Source organism: Sceloporus occidentalis, unplaced genomic scaffold, assembly GCF_023333645.1.
Source record: "Sceloporus occidentalis isolate IW3139 unplaced genomic scaffold, rSceOcc1.0.p SCAF_2, whole genome shotgun sequence".
Taxonomy (NCBI): domain Eukaryota; kingdom Metazoa; phylum Chordata; class Lepidosauria; order Squamata; family Phrynosomatidae; genus Sceloporus; species Sceloporus occidentalis.
The window spans coordinates 269,482,454-269,501,463 of NW_028316982.1; the positions used below are offsets into that span (position 1 = coordinate 269,482,454).

General features: G+C 42.3%; 1 protein-coding gene across 5 annotated transcripts in view; it reads right to left on the reverse strand.

The window, feature by feature from the left end:
• Positions 1-19,010, reverse strand: part of LOC149320150 (glycerophosphodiester phosphodiesterase 2-like) — a 196,262-nt gene that overhangs the window by 123,052 nt on the left and 54,200 nt on the right. Inside the window, exon 2 of one of the 5 annotated variants that reach the window (XM_089513024.1) lies at positions 2,824-2,929. The exons of the other annotated variants lie outside the window; for them this stretch is intronic. The gene's annotated coding sequence lies outside the window, so the exon portion shown is untranslated. The remainder of the gene's footprint in view (positions 1-2,823; positions 2,930-19,010) is intronic. 5 annotated transcript variants of the gene reach the window in all.

The window sequence follows — 19,010 nt, forward strand, 5'->3', positions numbered from 1 at the left end:
TTGTAAAGGCACCAGATCCCATCTGGTCTTGGAAGGTAAGCAGGGTTAGCTCTGGAGGGGAGACCTCCAACAAATACCAGGTTCAATAGGCTACAGTTCAGAGGAAGGAACTGGCAAAACCACCTCTGAGTATTCCTTGCCTATGAAAACCCTGTGAAATTAATGGGGTTGTCATAAATCAACAGAAGACTTGAAGGCAGATATACACACACACACAAAGTAGTTTGCTTTGTAGACTTCATCACTTGAATAAGTGCCTTGAAGTCACATATACGAAGCACATATACATTCTAGTTGGGACCAGCAGTAGGATTCAGGTTGCATCTCAGAAATGTGCTGGTCATGACCTATAAAACCCTACAAAGCTTAGGTTCAGACCATCTGAAAGACCAAATCTCCCCATATAAATAAAATAAAATTTTTATTTCTATCCTGCTTTTGCCAGGCAATCAAAGCAGCGTACAACAGGTTACAATACATCCATATATACATAATGCCCCCCTTAAAACAAGATTAAACAATGTAAGATTAAAAACTACATATTAAAACCGACGAAACTAAATAAAAATCATCATGGGCAGAGTTCACTGGATGGGAAGTCTTATTTGTGGCTGAGCATTTTATTCCGGGAAGGCCTGCCAGAAGAGATCCGTCTTAATGGCTTTTTAAAGCTCTCTAGATTGTTAATGTGATGGATCTCATCCGGCAGGCCATTCCATAAGTTGGGAGCGGCTGCAGAGAATGTCCTCTGGGAGGTCGCAGTCAACCTCTTCTTTAAGGGCTGTAGTAAATTCCTCCCAGAGGACCTGAGTGTACGGGGCGGATTGTATGGAAGCAGGCGATCCCTTAGATAGGTTGGGCCCAAGCCATGTAGGGCTTTAAGGGTGATAACCAACACCTTGTACTATGCCCGGAAACTGATAGGCAGCCAGTGGAGTGACTTCAGTATTGGTATTATATGGTCACTCCTTGCTGTTCCTGGGACCAACCTGGCTGCCATATTCTGTACCAACTGGAGTTTCCGGACTAGGCACAAGGGTAGCCCCATGTAGAGCGCATTGCAAAAATCAACTACGGTTTCGAGGTCTCCCCGTTCCAGGAAAGGGCGCAGCTGGCGTATCAGCCGAAGCTGATAACAGGCGCTCTTGATGTCGCATTCACCTGATTCCTCATCTGAAGCGACGGGTCAAGAGTCCTATGATCTTATGGGGAAGGCTTCTCTAGGTCCCACCGCCATCACAGTCTCTCTTGGTGAGGACACAAGAGAGAGCTTTCTCAGTGACTGTTCCCAACCTCTGGAACTCCCTTCCACAAGAAAATAGGCTGACCTCCTTCCTGCCTTCCTTTTGGCAGAAGGTGAAGAGCTTTTTGTTGAAGCAGGTTTTAGAATCATAGAATCATTGGGTGTGTGCTTTATTTTTTTAAAAAAAACTTTTATATCCTTTAAAAATAATTTTAATTATTTATTTTTAAATTAGATGATTTTAATTGTTTTTAAAACTGCATTGTTAGGTTTTTCACTGCTTTCTCCTTGGCGCTGCCTTGGGTCCCACTCCAAGAGAAAGGTGGCATATAAATAAAATTAATTAAATAAAATAGAGAAACTACTTTTACAAAAGTAATTTGTTCCCATTGCATTTTTTTTTATTAAGAAAAGCAAACCACTGACGGTCCTCGCTGCAGCGTTTAAAAAATAGCATGTTGGTTTACTTAGTGCTACGTTTAGAAAGTAACGTTGCATATTGAAATAGCTGTGTTTATGTTTGTTTTTTGTGTGCATTTGTGTATATATATATATAGAGAGAGAGAGAGAGAGAGAGTAATGCTGCATTACTTTGTTGCTTTTTGATGGTTTTGGAAGAAGAGAAACAAAGAAAATGATATAAAACCTGAAAAATCCCCATCCTTCCAGAAATGTAACATCTAGAAGTAACTAAAAAACAACACTCATTATAATTGAGTGTATAACAACACTCAATATATTAATTCCATTCCTACCTGTTGCATTACATTTGAAATTTAATTTTACTAATAAATATTTTTTTATTATTTTATTTTCTTATATCTTGCCTTTCTCCCATTATAGGGACTCAAGCCTTCATTAATCTGTCCTATTAAAAAAAATAACCCAGCTTAATTCATTACAGCTAACTGCATTACTTTTTTGACTCATTGTTTCAAAGCTCTGAAATCTAGGATGGAAGGGAAACGGAGGAAATAGGTAGCATCAACCAGGGAAAGACTGACAGCAGCAATAGTTATAATTAGAAAGTTGTAAAAAGCAGCAGATCATACATTAGAAGCAGACAGGAAGCAGGTGTCCATTGCAAGGGGCAGAAGCTGCCAAGAAAGAGGAAAGGACACCTGCCTTGGTGTGATGAGACAGATCTCGCACTCAGGGGAGAAACGGCCGGCTTTTTCTTTGAGGAAGCAATGGGATACAACACCTTTGCTCTGCACCTGGGAACAATCAGATCAAGCCATGTGCCGGGCATATTAAGGTCAAGGTGGGATTTGATACAGCCGTTGTAATCAGGAGGCAGCTTTGTGTCACAAAATTATGCACCTCCTCAAACAATGCTGATGAGTCTGCACCATAGAAATAAAACAGTTTTGACATTACTTTCAAGTGCAGTAGCTCCATCTTATGGAAAACTGGAGTTTGTCATTTCACAAGGTCTTTGGCCTTCTATGCCAAAGAATGGTGGTGCCTCGCTAAACTATAAATCCCAGGATCCCAGGGCTGGTGAGTAGGAGAAGGAGTAAGGTTGTTTTTTTTTACAGGAGTAGGAGTAGGAGTAACATTAAGAAACAATATCTTACTCCAGAGTAGAACAAGGAATAACCCCAAAATCACCACTACTCTTGCTCAAAATAGAGGATATTTTGGAACTCCTCTTGGACAGAAGGCTGAAATGTAGGACATGTCCTGGAAAACAAAAACATTTGGTCACTTTGCACCTGAATCGATGACAAGATAAAAAGAAGGGCCCCTCCAGAAGATCTCAAGACACAGATAGGTTCCAATTAACTGGCAGGTCCTACACCTCTGGAGGAAGAACTCCTTCCCCTCACTGTTAGAAAGCTAGAAATATATAAAGGACTAGACTGGGTCAGACAAAAGACCTATCTAGCACACAACCACTTTGCTGTTAATTGCCTTCAAGTCTACCTTGACTCATGGTGATCCTGTGGATGAGACATCTCCAAGCTTTCCTATTGTCCACTACTTTGCTTAGGTCCTGCAAATTCATGTCTGTGTGCTCCCTGATAAAGTCCCACCATCTGGCATGCAGTCTTCCTCTCATTGTCTTTTTTAGTAAGTACTGCCTTCTTGTAATGTGGCCCAAGTATGACAACCTCAGTTTCAATAATAATAATAATAATTGGCAAACCAATCCGGGCGGTTAACAACAGTAAAATATAAAATATGACAATTAAAAACACTTTATCCCTCCCCCTTAAGACAGTATTAAACAGTATAACATGTTAAAAACACAATATCAATGCATAGAAACAATTAAAAACTAAAAACCCTTATATCCCTCTGTTGATCCTCAACCATCACTAAGATGGGGCCACAGGAGGAATGAGGGGATCAGGGAACCTGGGCCGGGATGGTTAGTCTGGAAAGGCCTGCCGGAAGAGATCCGTCTTGACCGCTTTTTTAAAGCTGTCTAACGATGTCAACTGACGGATCTCATCCGGCAGGTCATTCCAGAGTTTGGGGGCGACAGCAGAGAATGCCCTCTGGGAGGTCGCCGCAAGCCTAGATTTTAGAGGCTGTAGTAAGTTCCTCCCAGAGGACCGGAGAGCGCGGGGAGGATTGTACGGGAGGAGGCAGTCCCTAATTTGCATTACCTTGGCTTCCAGGGAGATTTCAGGCTTGATGTGTTCTATGACCCATTTGTTTGTCTTTTTGGTGGTCCATGCTATCCTCAGCACTCTTCTCCAGCACTACATCCCAAATTAAAACCAGCTGCCCATGGGATTAAGCCCACAAGCACAACAGAAACTTCACTTTCCATAACATACAAAGTCCATATTAAAGGGACTCGTCTATTTTTATCAAGGATTGTTTGCTCATACAAACCAATGCTATTCACTTGCAGCTTAGGGAGTGGGGGGGAGCAGTAGCAACAATGTCTCCGCCACCTTACCTTGGGTTACCCTTATTAAAGCTGATAGGAAGAAAATCAACTCATTTGAGATGTGGTACTGGAGAAGAGTTCTGTGAATACTGCAGATGGCTAAAAAGACCAATAAATGCATCCTAGAGCAAATCAGACCCAAACTCTCCTAGAGGCAAAGATGACTAAATTGAGGTTGTTGTAATTTGGTCATATCATGAGAAGAAAGGATTCACTAGAAAAGACCAGTGATGTTAGACTTAAGTCAACTGACCCAGACTTAAATCACTTCAATGACTAGACTTGGACTTGACAAAAATGGCACACTGGGTCAACTTGACTAGAGACTTGTATATTTTTAGTGACTGACTTGCTGGTGCCATTGACTTTGACCAGCAGACAAGACATGCCCACAGAGCGCAGGGCACGTCCCTTGGAGGGACCAGCAAATGCATTAAGCAATGGGCTTGAGGTGGAAGGATCATTCTAAAGCTTCTGAAAGGCTTTAGAAGCCTCCTCTGATGTGCAGTGGGGAAAAAGTGTTGAGCAGACTTCAACCCTCACCTGAAGCCCATAGCTTAATGCGTTGGCTATTCCTTTCCAAGAAATGCACTCCACTTTAAAAGCTGGCCCCCAGACTTGAGATTTTCTTTTGGACTTGACTTGAGACTTGAAGATACAGACTTGAGATTTACACTAAAAGATTTGAATACACCACAGGGAAAGTCTATAACTTTTAGTAAAGTTGAGGGCAATAGGAAAGGAGAAAGACCACTTACTGTACCAGATGCAAGGATTCAATCAGAGAAACCACGGCCATGAATCTGCAAGAGCAGAGCAGGGCAATCAGGAGGATTTGAAGGTCTCTCCTTCATAGGGTCACCATGGGTCGAAGTTGACTCAAAGGCGATTAACAGCAACAACAACCTCTAAGTCACAAAGAGAACTCCAAAAGGGAGACATGTATAATGCTGTCTCAGCCCAGGATTTCCTCTGCCCCATCCCAGATTCGCCCCTTTTCACTTGCTGCCCCTCACTCCTGGAACTTTCTTCCCCCACAAGCAAGAGCCATCACTTCTTTAACCAGCTTCAAAATGGAGTTGAAAACCATCCTGTTCAGAGAAGCCTTCCCAGGCTTTGCATAATTGTCGTTTACTATTTGATGTTCTTTTGGTGCCTGTTTATCAAACCATTTCCTGTATTGCTATGTACTGTATATGCATTATCCTACTTGAGAGTATGTATTTTCCCTGGAAAATGATTAACCATCCATTAAGAACCCAATCCCTCCCTCCAGTCCATCTGCCTTGGTCCAGGCCTCGAAGGTAGAGAGGAACTGCTGGACCTCTTACCCTTTCCCTCCACCACTCCCTTCTCCTTCTGTGTCATGTCTTTTTAGATTGTAAGCCCGAGGGCAGGGAATCGTCTAACTAAAAAGATTGTATGTACAGCGCTGTGTAAATTTACAGCGCTTCATAAATAAAGGTTAATAATAATAATAATAATAATAATAATGGAAATTCAACACCAACCAGCAGCCTACTTGCTAGAATGCAGGCTTGAGCAAACATTTTCCCTCCAAACTTACCACATCCTCAAGATCTGTGGGCTTTCCCCCCAAAAAGCTGCTCCCCAGCCCTCTTTCTCTGTTTCTGCAACCCTTGCTTCTCCTAGCACCCTCTACTCCGCCATGCAAATGTGGGAGCGAAGTCTATGAATGATTCAAGCCTCCGGTGGTTAGCGTTACAGGGACAGAAATAAAACAGGGAGAAAGACAAGGGGAAATTAATTATTCACATTTTGCAATGTGCAATGTAAAAAAAGAGAACAAAGAGGAGAAAGTCACCAGTGCCACACTATCAAAGCCTCCCTTCTGAACAATATATAGCTTCATCTCCTGGGAGATTCCCCAAATCATTTTGCTGAATGGCAATATAAATGCTGGCAAAGGAGTACATGAATCAAGGGAGAAAGGAGCTGTCCCATGTCCTCATTTCATGAGTTTGCATCCTCATCAGTAACAGATATCAGAAAGCCTTTTTTGGGTCAGACTGATCCAGCGGCAGTACTAGGGTTGGCATCACCCCATGAGGTAACTCATGGTGTCACCCTCTGCATTGACCTCCTCCTATACCACACCATACAGAATCCTTACTCATGTTTTTTATATTAATATTGCTCCTAAATCATAATTCCCATGTATCACTGAATGTAACAGCAATAGTTGTGTGGCATAAACAATGAGCAAAACTAAAATTATGCCTTTAAATTAAGCCAGTGTATCATAGTGGTTTGAGTGTTGGAAACCAGGGTTCAGTTCCCAGCTTGGCAATGAAACCCACTGGGTGACACATGCTCTCAGCCTCAGGGAAAGGCAATGGCAAACTTCCGCTGAACAAATCTTCCTAAGAAAAGCCCATGATAGGCTCTCCTTAGCTTCGCCGTAACTCAGAAACAACTTGAAAGCACACAGCACATGCATACACACATACATCATACCCACAGCTTAAATGTATATACATGTACATCGTTTCATGTGGTTAAAGTGAAAATTTGGGTCACCGTAAGTTGGAAACTACTTGAAGGCACATAACAACAAAATCATATGCACCATATCCAATATACTGTTGTGCACACTGTGTGCACTCAAGTTATTTCTGACTTATGGCAACCCTGAGGTGAACATATTACAGGGTTTTCTTGGCAGGTTCCTTCAGACAGGGTTTGCTATTGCCATCCTCTGAGGTTGAGAAAATATGAGATGCCCAAAATCACAGCAAAATATCATTGCTAAACAATACAATGACAAAACATAACCTGATATAGTTTTAATTTCTTCCCACTTTCAAAACCCAACATTCTCTTATCAATAAAGTATCATTTTACAATGACCTGGAATGAATCTTTCTTTGTTTAGAGATTGTTGTTATTCATTTATTACTAGCTGTCTTGCTACATTTTTTAGTGAAAGGGCAGAGAATAAATTAATCCTAATAAACCACACTAGAAAAATGTCTGTTGGGATCAGCAGACAATGGTTCCCAAATTTGGTCCTCCAGCTGTTTTGGACTTCAGTTCCCAGAAGTCCGAGCCAACACAACAGTCAGGAATTCTGGGGAATAAAGTGAAAAACATCTGGAAGACCGAATTTTGGGGATCATTATGCATTGTATGGAATTGCTGGGCTTGGGGAGATCTCAGACACAACAACCTCCATTTCTCAAACAGGAACAACATTTATTAATTAATGGCCACCCATTCTCTTTCTCCCATGGAAGTTTGGAGGTCTTTAAACAGTAGTTTGACGTGCATCTTTCAGGGGTACTTTAGTTGTGTATCCCTGCAAGGCCCTTGGTGTCCCTTCCAACCCTATGATTCTCTGGAGCATGCTCTCATCTGAAGAGAGCTAGCCTGGCTTCCAAATAGGCAGAACCTGGGAAGTTAATTTGAAGAATGCATGCAATGGCATACTGAAGCCATCCACAAGTGAGCAAAAGTAGGTTGATGTTCTGGGTCTCAGAGCATCACCTTACGACTGTTCAGTTACAGGGAAGCTTCAGAATTTTAGGGAAGGAAAATAATTCCATCGGGTTTGACAGTCTCAATGGAAGTAGTTGTTTTGTGCCCCCTAAAACTCATTGTGAGAAGACAAGATAGCAATCCTCAATAATCTGCATTTCTGTGAAACTTATGGCATATTTTGGAGAAATAAAGAAGAGAAAAGTCCTATGTAGGCGTTTTCAATGACTGGAGTGACAGCCATTTATATACCCCTTTCTCCCAACACAGGACTCAAGGTGGCTTACAACAATTAGAGATTAAAACAAAGTTCAGCTAAATTTATATTATTTAAGAAAAGTTTAAAATACAATTAAATAAGCAAAAATTTAAAACACATTTCATAGATTTATAGAATTAGAAAAGACCCCTAAGGGTCCTCCACTGCAACCCCATTCTGCCATGCAGGAATACACCATCCAAGCATTCCTGACAGATGGCCATCCAGCCTTCATTTTAAAATCTGCAAAGGAGGAGACTCGCTATACTCCAGTGGCAACATCTTCCACTCTCAGACAAGTCTTAGGCAGCAACCGCACTGCAGAAATAATCCATGTTGACACTACTTGTAATTGTCATGGCTCATTGCTTTGGAATTTTGGAAATTGTAGTTTTGTGAGATATTTAGCCGTCTCTGTCAGAGAGCTTCAGTGACAAAACAAACTACAAACCCCAGGATTCCATAGCATTGAACCATGGCAGTTAAAGCAGTGTCAATTGGATTATTTCTGCAGTGCAGATGTTGTCAGGGAGTTAAAGCATGGTTTTAAAATGACAAAAGTGCATGGCACCACATTAAAACACCTTTCTGCCACAGGGGAAAAGAGGCAAAGACCTGCCTAAATAAAAAGGTCTTTGCTTGCAGGCAAAAAGCAAACAGAGTGGGACCAACCATATCTTTCACAGCTTGGAAGCTGCCACCAAGATGCCCTCACTAAACGTACCTGTGATTGTGGTGGGACCATAAAAACAAAGTCTCTTAAAAGATCTTAAAACTCAAGCAGGCTTATATGGGGAGAAAATAGTGTTTCAAAAGCTGGCATTCATTGGAGTTTTGTAACCTCATCCAGCCTCTTCAGATCCTTGCACTCAACATGCCAAGGCCTAACCTGTTCCAGTTGCTTGGAGACATTGCAAAACAATGCATACATACCGCCCATGTCTCTTTCCCCTTTTATCCTCCACATGTTCCATTAAGTACCTGAACACAGTTATTCCGTGCATAAAATAATGTATCATTTTAAAATGCAAATGATGAAAAATGCAGGCAATGGATCGGGGAAATACAGGTCCACTACAGCCACTGGGGAAACTGGGTAGTTAATTAAATCCCACTGTTCTCTTTTAATATGGTCTGTTCTTACTTTCCAATATAGTTTGCTCACATTTTTTGTTTCCAGGTGTGTAAGATGTGAGGGGCGAGCGGGGGGGGAGTGCGTGTTTCCCTTATCATTTGTTGACTGTAGTAAAATCTTGATCAATTGATTGAATGAACTGAGAATAGAATCACCATCATGCACAAAATCGCCAGCAATTCATCCACCTGCCATCATTGATCCAAACAGACAGAACAAATAGACATCTTTTACAGTGTCTCCCTATTCTCTTAGGACTCACTGCCTTGAATCCCATTTTGGGAGAAAAGTGGATATAAACTCCATAAATAAATAAATAAATAAATAAATGATTTTAAGGGCATCACAAGCCAGGAGCAGTGACATCACTGGGAGATGCGTTGGTGCAGCCCACACCACGTGACACCCAGTTGGGACTATGCCATCCCTGCAATCTCCCCATTCCTGCATGCCATCCCTGTGCACTCCCCCTACATGCTGTCCTGTACCATCCATTTCCTCATCAGGAAAAGGATGGGACAGCATGGAGGGAGGGAGCACATGCTGCCCCTGGAAGCCCTGCCCCTAGAAGCCCCATCCCCAGAAACCTTGACCCCCCCACACACACCGGGTGACACCAGGTGCAAGGACACCACTGGCAGGAAACAGATAGAACAGGAAATCCAGTTGTCCTGGAGTTTCCCAATTCAAGGGGTGAATGCACTAACCACACTGCTGGATCCCCAATGGGCAACAACTGACATGCAGTCTGCACCATCCGTTCCAAGTAAGGACCCAAAATAACAGTGTGTTTGCAGCTACAAGCCATGCCAATTTTTCTCATTCCCCGCAAATGCATGCATCTCAGTACACAGTTATCAGTAACTGCCAATCATCACCCCAAGCCACCTGCCCAGTGGACCCTCGCATGCATGACTGGCCACTCAATCACACAACCGATCGACTGCCTGTATGGTGCATTGGTGAGCCCAGTGACACATGGGCACAACACATTCATGGTGTCCCCCTATACATACCCTCTTTCACCTCCGTCCCCATATGGCCTTCTGTTGGACTGGCCAGTTTGTTAGTATTTTTATTAAATCAGTTGTATTGTTGGTCAGTAGAGTGAAATGTTTATCGTGTATAATGGGTGTATAATGAGTGATGGTGCAACTGACCACTCATACATTTTTTGTGATTAATTTGCAAGCCTTAAACAAAAAATGTTATGGCCAGCAACAGCGCTGGTGGCTCACCTGGCCCAAGGTACCTGCATCTGACTGCTTCACCTGACCCCTCCCTTGTCTCCGCCTCAGTGCGATGTCCACATACTGGTGCAACAGTTGGCTATTTGTGACTTGAACCAGAGCTAACCAGGACCACAAACAACAGCTTGGGTAGATTTTCCTCCCGTTTCAACCACAAGCATCATTTAGAGTTCCAAAATGGGGTGAGGAATGCATACAACAATCAGCATACATACAGTATATATGTAACTTGCAAACATTATATTGTTAAAACTACAGCTCCCAAAAATAACCAGCCAGCATGGACACTGGCCATGCTAACTGGGGGATTCTGCAAATAAATGGCTTTAAAAATATTAAATATTATGTTCTTAAATGCATGTTTGGACAAAAGACAGATTGCTAGTCTATAACAATGAAGGCTGCTTCCCTAAACCCAGCCAGTAGTGGTTATTATGGCCAATATCTCAGCATGGTTAGTTTACTTGGCATGAAAATGTTTGCTGAATAGAAGCTAATAAAATACTCCAAATAAACACAAGCATCAAGCTTGACTATGTAGGTGGAGAAAGCTCTGCCAACTATTCGAAAAAGACAGGATTAGAAGCCCCTGCTATGTCTGCTGTTAGTTTGAAGGAGCCCTTAAACACCCCAGCGCATTAATCATTGAGAGAAGAGGCAATACAACTCATAGCCAATTAGCCAGGTGTGTTTGGCATGGGTAACCATGGCGTTTTTAAAAAAACAGAACACAAAACCTATTGCTGGAGCTTATTAAAGATCCAGATAATTGGGTGAGAAACACATTTGCAACTATTATGAACTCATTAGAAAATTGCTTCCCATCTCACACACTGGGGAACAAATCAAGATTACCAAAAATAAATCTTTCTTTTTGATTATTATTATTTCCTGCAGATGAGTTTGCAAGCTCTCCAGAAGCTTCATTGCTAGAGCTGCTAGTCTTCTTAGAAGCACCCAATTAATTCCTCCAGAGAAAGCCAAAGAGCAGCCCAAAATTTGTGTAAGTCAGACAGTGGAGATTAGTGCACAGCTTAAAAACTCGATTTACCGCTGCTGATTTCAGTTCAAATTCAGGGTATTCTGGATTTTATCACATGTTTTGTAGCCAATGCTGGCTGAAAACTTCTGGCTAGAATCCAAGCTCAGCCGGTCGATTTGCAAAGCCAGCATCGGCAGCAAAATGCATGTGAAAAAATCCAAATGTATCCCAAATTCAAATTGAAATCGGCAGCAGTAAATTGCGTTTTTAGCTGTGCGCTAATCTCCAATTACAAGATTGCTTATCTCGAGTGAAATGAGGTCCAGTTGGATCAGCATTCTATTTACCTTAAATTATCTTAAAATATTTTGTGGGCCAGCATCAACCTCCACTACTCCAGAATCTGGAAATGCTGCTTATGCGAACTCCCCAAATCCCTCTGGCCAGAGCAGCCACTTTATAATAGGGATTTGTCTATTTAGGACAGCCTAACTCAACCTATTGCCTATTTCCCAACTTTTGCTCAGGTTCCAAGCGATTGGGTGGTATCTAACTACTGACTCTAGTCTAGGGGGCTGAGAGACCACTGCCCTTTTTAAAATCTCCCATCTTGCCCTGGGATGCCTAGTGAAATATTGTACCAAGGTATGTTACAATGTATGGTCCCATCAAGTTGACTTCAACTTACGGCAACTCTATGAAAGACCACATTGATAAATCCTGTTAATAACAGCCCTGCTTGTATCTTGCAATCTCAGGGCCCTGGATTCCTTTATTGAGCCAGTCCATCTGTAATGCAGCCTCCTTTTTCTCCTACTGCCTGTTCAGCTGCCTACTATTCCAAGGTAGTATGGGAAAATTTAAAATGGTATCAAGGCATCCATGGATGCAGGAGTCTGTACATCTTGCAAAGGCCCTCTCAAATTTCAGAACTGGATGTGGGTGGGAAGGAGTAGAGATCATCAGATGCTGTCAGGTCCATCAGGAACCAAGTTCAGAAATTCAGGCTTCAGTAATGAAATTCAGTAAACCTTTATTCAGTAACTACAGATCCAGTCCAGAAATGTTCATGGTCAGAACTAAACACCCAGCCAGCATTAACATTGCCTAATTAAACAGCCAAAGTAGAGTAGTGGTTTGAGTGTTGGACTGCAACTCTGGAGAATACGGTTTGAATCCCAGCTTGGCCATGAAACCTACTGGGTGATCTTGGGCAAGTCACACTCTCTCAACCTCAGAGGAAGGCAACAGCAAGGCTTCTCTCAACAAATCTTGTCAAGAAAACTCATGATAAGGTTGCCTTAGGGTTGCCACAAATTGGAAACGACTTGAAGGCACACAGCAGCAGCAGCAACAACAACAACAACACTACACGAGTTTTCAAAATCACAGCAAGATCAATTCTCATTCGTCACAATTAATAAACACATTTGCCCCTCTCATTCCCATACTGCCCCTTGAATAGTCGACTCATGCCTGACTCCTCTCCAGAGTTATCTCACCACCTATGGCTGAAATCACTATGTCCCTGCAATAACTGTTTTATTGTATAATCCATTACATAGTCCTCAAAATATTATATGGCAGGGAAAAGTGCATTTGCAAATCTGGACAAGTGCATAGCCATGTCCCTGGAATTCAGCAGATCCAAATCAAAGAATGGAACACGAGGGGAGGGGGGTTCCATCTAACACCTAGCTAGGAAAGACAACTGTGTTCTTAGTGAAAGTAAGGAGAGATATGCAAAGTACCTATCAAAAGTTGGCCAAAAGCCAATGGCCTCACTCCCAAATTGGTGGCCAGCACTACCAACTCTTCTATTGGAGGGAAAATCCATAAACCAAACACACACACACACACACACACACACACATCCAATACAGAAATCAATAAGACAAAACACACTGAAAATGGTAAGAGAAAATCAAAATGAAAAGACCGTCATTTAAAGAAATAGCCATTTATAGAGATTAAAATGCTAATAATTCTGTAAAACCATCAATAACTGCAGACAAGGTTCCTTCAAGGACAGCTTGCCTTCCGGTATTGATCGTCACTTGTAGGGCATAACTACAGGAGTGTGTTTGTTGGGTATGCTGGGTTTGTGGGGTACGCTGTCAGCAGCAGCACAAGCCATGTTTATTTGTCCAAAAATGATCTGAAACACTCAAAATCTTAGTTAAAAGAAAGAAAGAAAAAACCAGCCTGCTCCCCCCTTGATGGGGGAAGCAGAGCAAAGCAAGACCAAATGTTGGTAGGGAAGAAATGCCAGTGGGATGAAAGGAGAGCAAACAGCCCCAGTGGGGGAGAGAAACCAGGGAGGCACAGTACCCAGAAGTCTATTAGCAGGGCAAGCTAAAGGATAACGTGTCCAGATTTCTACACTTACGCACAAACACACACACACACACAAACAGACCAGTATTGCCATGGATCTCAGAATCCTCTGCAATACCCAGAAGGCCCTCATGCACCAAATTTCTCTGAAAGAAATGCAGGTTGAAGTATTATTACATCTGCTTTTAGCCAGAATTGGTCATTGCTGGCTGGGGATGATAGGATTGTAAACGTATGCACCAGCAGGGTACCAGTCTGCTCTGCATCATATGGGAATCGTGCACACCCCTGATGCTGCTAAACTGCAACTTCCAGAATCCCCAGCCACACTAGGTTTGGCGTCACCCGGCATGGTAACTCATGGTGTCGCCTCCCCCACTGACCTGGGAGATGCAGTCCCTACAATTCCATAAAGCAAAAATGGCAAATTGCAAAATGGTAAGGCCCTGAAAAACAGAGAGAGAGAACAAATAGATTGCTATCCTGCCCTATATTTGAGATACTAGGTTATACTGGAGGATAGGAGAAGGAATATAAAAGGCAATTTGCCAGCTCTTTTCATTAGTGGCCATTCTATCTAGCTTTCATAAAGCAAAACCATGAGGGAATCATGAAATCACTTAGCGGATGACTCCAGCATCTTTTAGACAAAGTGCTTTCAAGGCATTTGCTGGGGAAGCGGGGGAGGGAGACAATTCATTTATTATTCTGAACTCTCGAGTGAATCGACTACACTGTATTCCCTTCCTTCCATCATATTTTACCCATCCAAGACTTACATATATACTGTACTTGACTGTAAATCGAGAAATTTACGTCCCAAAATTGACCCTAAAATTTTGGGTAGACTTATATAAGGGTCAATACATCAGTAGTGCTTAGAAAGGTTTATGCATTTTATACGTTTTATGTAATTTTGTAAACCACTTTGATCTTTTTGGAAAGGCGGTATATAAATAAATTTTTATTATTATTATTATTATTATTATTATTATTATTATTATTATTGCAAGCCTGATGCCCCAATCTCCACTGAACACCAATTCCTTCCCCCTCCAGTCTTTTTTGCAAGCCTTTGCTTCCTATCAGAAAAAACTCCCCATTTAGATTGGTCCCTTTTGCAAGACCTGACTTTACACACACACACACACACACACACACACACACACAGACAACTCTCCATTTGAAACCATCTCTCTGTTCCCTTTTGCAAGACTTTGCTTCCTATGGGGAAAAAAACTCTCCATTTAAAACCACTTGCTTCTGTCTCCGGTCCATTTTGCAAGACTGTCTTCCTATGGAAACAACTCTCCATTTAAATCCACTTGCTTCCTTTCTCAATCCAATGTTAAAATCTCTCCTCCAGCACCTGGGAATTGGTTGGGAGAGGTCCAGAGAAGGAGAAGGAGGGACGGAAGTGGTATTTCCCCCTTTCCATCCTTCCTTATAGCCCCCTAAGTTTTAGCATTGACTTATCCATGGGTCATATCAAAACCCAGGATTTTGACCCTGAAACCTTCTCTTGACTTATATATGAGGTTGACTTGTACACGAGTATATATGGTAGTGTCTCTGTATCTCCACTGATGTCACAGAGTAGGTTTTACCAGGGTGAAGCAAGAGAACATGAAACACCATGTAAACAAACCCAGCGATATGCAATTCTTTATCTGGGAGTTCCTGTCTTCTACTCTTTGCTCAAGTCATTTCTGCTTTATGGAATCTTTCATGGGTTTCTCTGGGGCTGAGAGTGTGTGACTTGCCAAAGGTCACCCATTGGGTTTCCATGACTGAGCAGGGAATCAAACCATGCTGTCCAGAGCGGTAGTCCAATGCTCCAACCACTACACCACACTATTCCAATTTTTGTTTTGTGGAAAGATATGAGAGGCCATTTATAAAATTAAGGCCACTCAAACTGCCTATCTAACTCTTAAACATGAACCAAATATATCTGAATTGTACTGATTTTATCATAATAAAGTACAAAGAAATTCATTATAAGGTAACATTTTTTTCAATCAAGCATCTTTTTAAAAGAACAGCGAAGAATAGAAACAGTGCAGTCACTGATTTATTTAAACATGTATATTTTCCAACCCAAGGCAAGATAAGCATATTGCAGAATTGTAATCACCTCACAGTTCCTTTTTGTTTAATCCACTAGTTTATCGCATTATCTTTGTACATTGCATTTTGACACTTCAATAAGGCATTTACAGGGAACTGCTAAACAAAAGGACAATGACAAAAAAACACACAAAATAGGCTGAAAAGTCCAGAGGGACATCAATGAGAATAATTTGGAGCAAAACCAAAATGGCCTTTTGGCACCTTAAAGATTAATTAATTGGTTAGTTTTTAAGTTGCTATTTCAGTAATGTTTCCAGAGAAAGAGGAAGTAGAGTCTAATTTATATTCAAAAAATATATAAATTCCAAAAAGCAAGCTTTTATTTTGCCATTTTATATAAAGGGGCACCATTTTACTATGCCATTGTATATAGTGGGACAAGTGGGACAAAACCTTCTCTTGACCCCTCCTCTTTGTCTAGCTATCGTCCGATTTCTCTTCTCCCCTTTCTTTCTAAGGTTTTGGAACGGGTTGTTTATTCGCGCTGTCTCAAGTTTCTCGAAACCAACTCCATCCTTGATCCCTATCAGTCTGGTTTCCGCCCAAGGCATTCCACAGAGACAGCTCTCACAAAGATCTCGAATGACCTTTTACAGGCCAAGGCTAATGGCCTTTACTCTGTTCTCATCCTTCTTGATTTGTCTGCAGCCTTTGACACTGTTGATCAGTGTCTCCTAATTGACATACTCTCTGACCTTGGGTTCTCAGACTCTGTTCTCGACTGGTTTAGATCTTACCTGTCTGGCAGATCTTTTGCAGTAGTTGCAAGAGGTCAGACTTCTTCTCCTGTTCCCTTATCTGTTGGAGTTCCCCAGGGCTCTGTTCTGGGTCCCCTTCTGTTTTCTCTCTACACACTGTCCTTAGGAAAACTCATCAGCTCTTTTGGTTTTTCCTACCATCTGTACGCCAATGACACCCAGCTGTATCTTTCCACCCCTGACCTTTCTCCAAGGCTTGAACAGCAAGTCTCATCTTGCCTCACAGCTGTCTCGCAGTGGATGCGCCATCGGCGTTTGAAGCTCAACATGTCCAAGACGGAGCTTCTTGTCTTTCCTCCTAAGCCCATCCTTCAACACTCCTTTTCTGTCTCTGTGGACAACATTTCTATTCAGCCAGTCCAGCAAGCCCGCAGTCTTGGTTTTATCTTTGACTCTTCTCTGTCGTGTATCCCTCAGATCCAGACCACAGCCAAGGCTTGTAGATTCTTTTTGTACAATATTGCCAAAATCCGACCATATCTCTCCGCCTCTACTGCCAAGATCCTGCCTAGTGATCTCACGACTTGATTACTGTAACGTCCTCCTGGCTGGGCTTCCTCTTTCTCACCTCCATCCTTTAATCTGTCCAGCATTCAGCTGCATGCATTATCACTTCCACCCACCGCTCTGACCTCATCTCTACTGTCTTGGCATCCCTTCACTGGCTCCCACTCCCTTTCTGCATTCAGTATAAGCTCCTGCTGTCGACATTTAAAGCCCTCCATGGACTGGCCCCTCCTTACTTATCAGACCTTCTTTCTCCTCACCTTCCCACCAGGGCCCTCCGTTCTGGTAGTCAAGGTCTGCTGTCTCAGCCCAGGATTTCCTCTGCCCCATCCCGGATTCACCCCTTTTCACTCGCTGCTCCTCACGCCTGGAACCTTCTTCCCCCACAAGCAAGAGCCATCACTTCTTTAACCAGCTTCAAAACGCAGTTGAAGACCATCCTATTCAGAGAAGTGTTCCCAGGCATTGCATAACTATCACTTGCTATTTGATGTTCTTTTGTTGCCTGTTTTATTGAATCATTTCCTGTATTGCCATGTACTTTATATGTATTATGCTACTAGAGAGGCCCCTTCCCCACCAACACTCCCTTTGTGTCGTGTCTTTTTAGATTGTAAGCCTGAGGGCAGGGAACCGTCCAATTAAAAAGATTGTATGTTCAGCGCTGTGTAAATTTACAGCGCTTTATAAATAAAGGTTAATAATAATAATAATAAAGTATCTATGAATTTTGGTATCCGTGTGTGTGTGTGTGTGTGTGTGTGTGTATAAACAAACCCCAGTGTATACTAAGTGCTCACTGCATTCCTCAGTTGTCTCCCATCCAAGTACTAACCAGGGCTGACCCTGCTTAACTTCTAAGATTAGACAGGATCTTGTGCTTTTAGGTTAAATTCATATAACCCTTACACCAGCAGTTCTCAACCTGTGGGTCGCAACCCCTTTGGAGTTGAATGACCCTTTCACAGGGTCACCTAAGACCATCGGAAAACACATATTTCCGATGGTTTTAGGAATAATTTTATGATTGGGGGTCACCACAACATGAGGAACTGTATTAAAAGGTTGCAGCATTATGAAGGCTGTGAACCACTGCCTTACACAATATTGTGTGTGTGTAAGTGAATTAACAAAACATAAATATGAAAAGAACCTGGACTCAACCACATGAGAAGCAATAACAGCTTCATCAGACCCTCCATCTCATAGCTTGTCAAAGATCACATACAGATAATCTCTGGTACATAGGATTTTATCGCACCAGCCTGCTGTCCCACCACAATCACAGTAGTCTAAGAAAGGAAGCATATTTATTTGGCATCTATTCTTATCACACTCTTCCTCACAATGGCACTTTGGTGAGCCATGGTTACATGATCTGTTTTCCACATTACCAAACCCTGCCTTCCAGGAGGAACAGTGGGAATGAGCAAACATAACGCCTCTCAAAGCCAGCTTGCTGTTTGAAGGTGCGCACAGCAGTTAACTTTTGGAAGGTGTTGGCTGCCTCAATCACTGAGAGGGACGGAGAGGGGAAGAGGAGCAGAATCATGCCCACTCACATCACATGACTGTCTGAGAAGCCAAACTGCAGCAGAAGGGAATGATTGCACAAAGGCAGCCATGGAAAAGCAGTGAGTTTGAGAGCCCATTGACAGTTTTCCCCATCAATGAAAAGGTGCATTACAGTGATGAATGGAAAGCAAGGCGGTAGCAGGACAGATACAACACTGGGTGAAAAACACCAGCCAAAGATGCTTTTATCCAGTTAAAATTCTTCTTTGTAGCCTGTGCGATAAAGCCTACAGAGTGGGTTGGAAATGGCATTTTGGACTTTCAGATCGTCATGCAGGTAGAAAAAGCACTTAATACAGTAACCCCATGTTATCTACGGGAGGATCCGTTCTGCCCCTCACCCTGTGGATAGCAAAAAACATGGATGCTCAAATCCCATTATTTTCCATGGGTGCATGTGCATGCATGACCATGAAAAGAGCCAG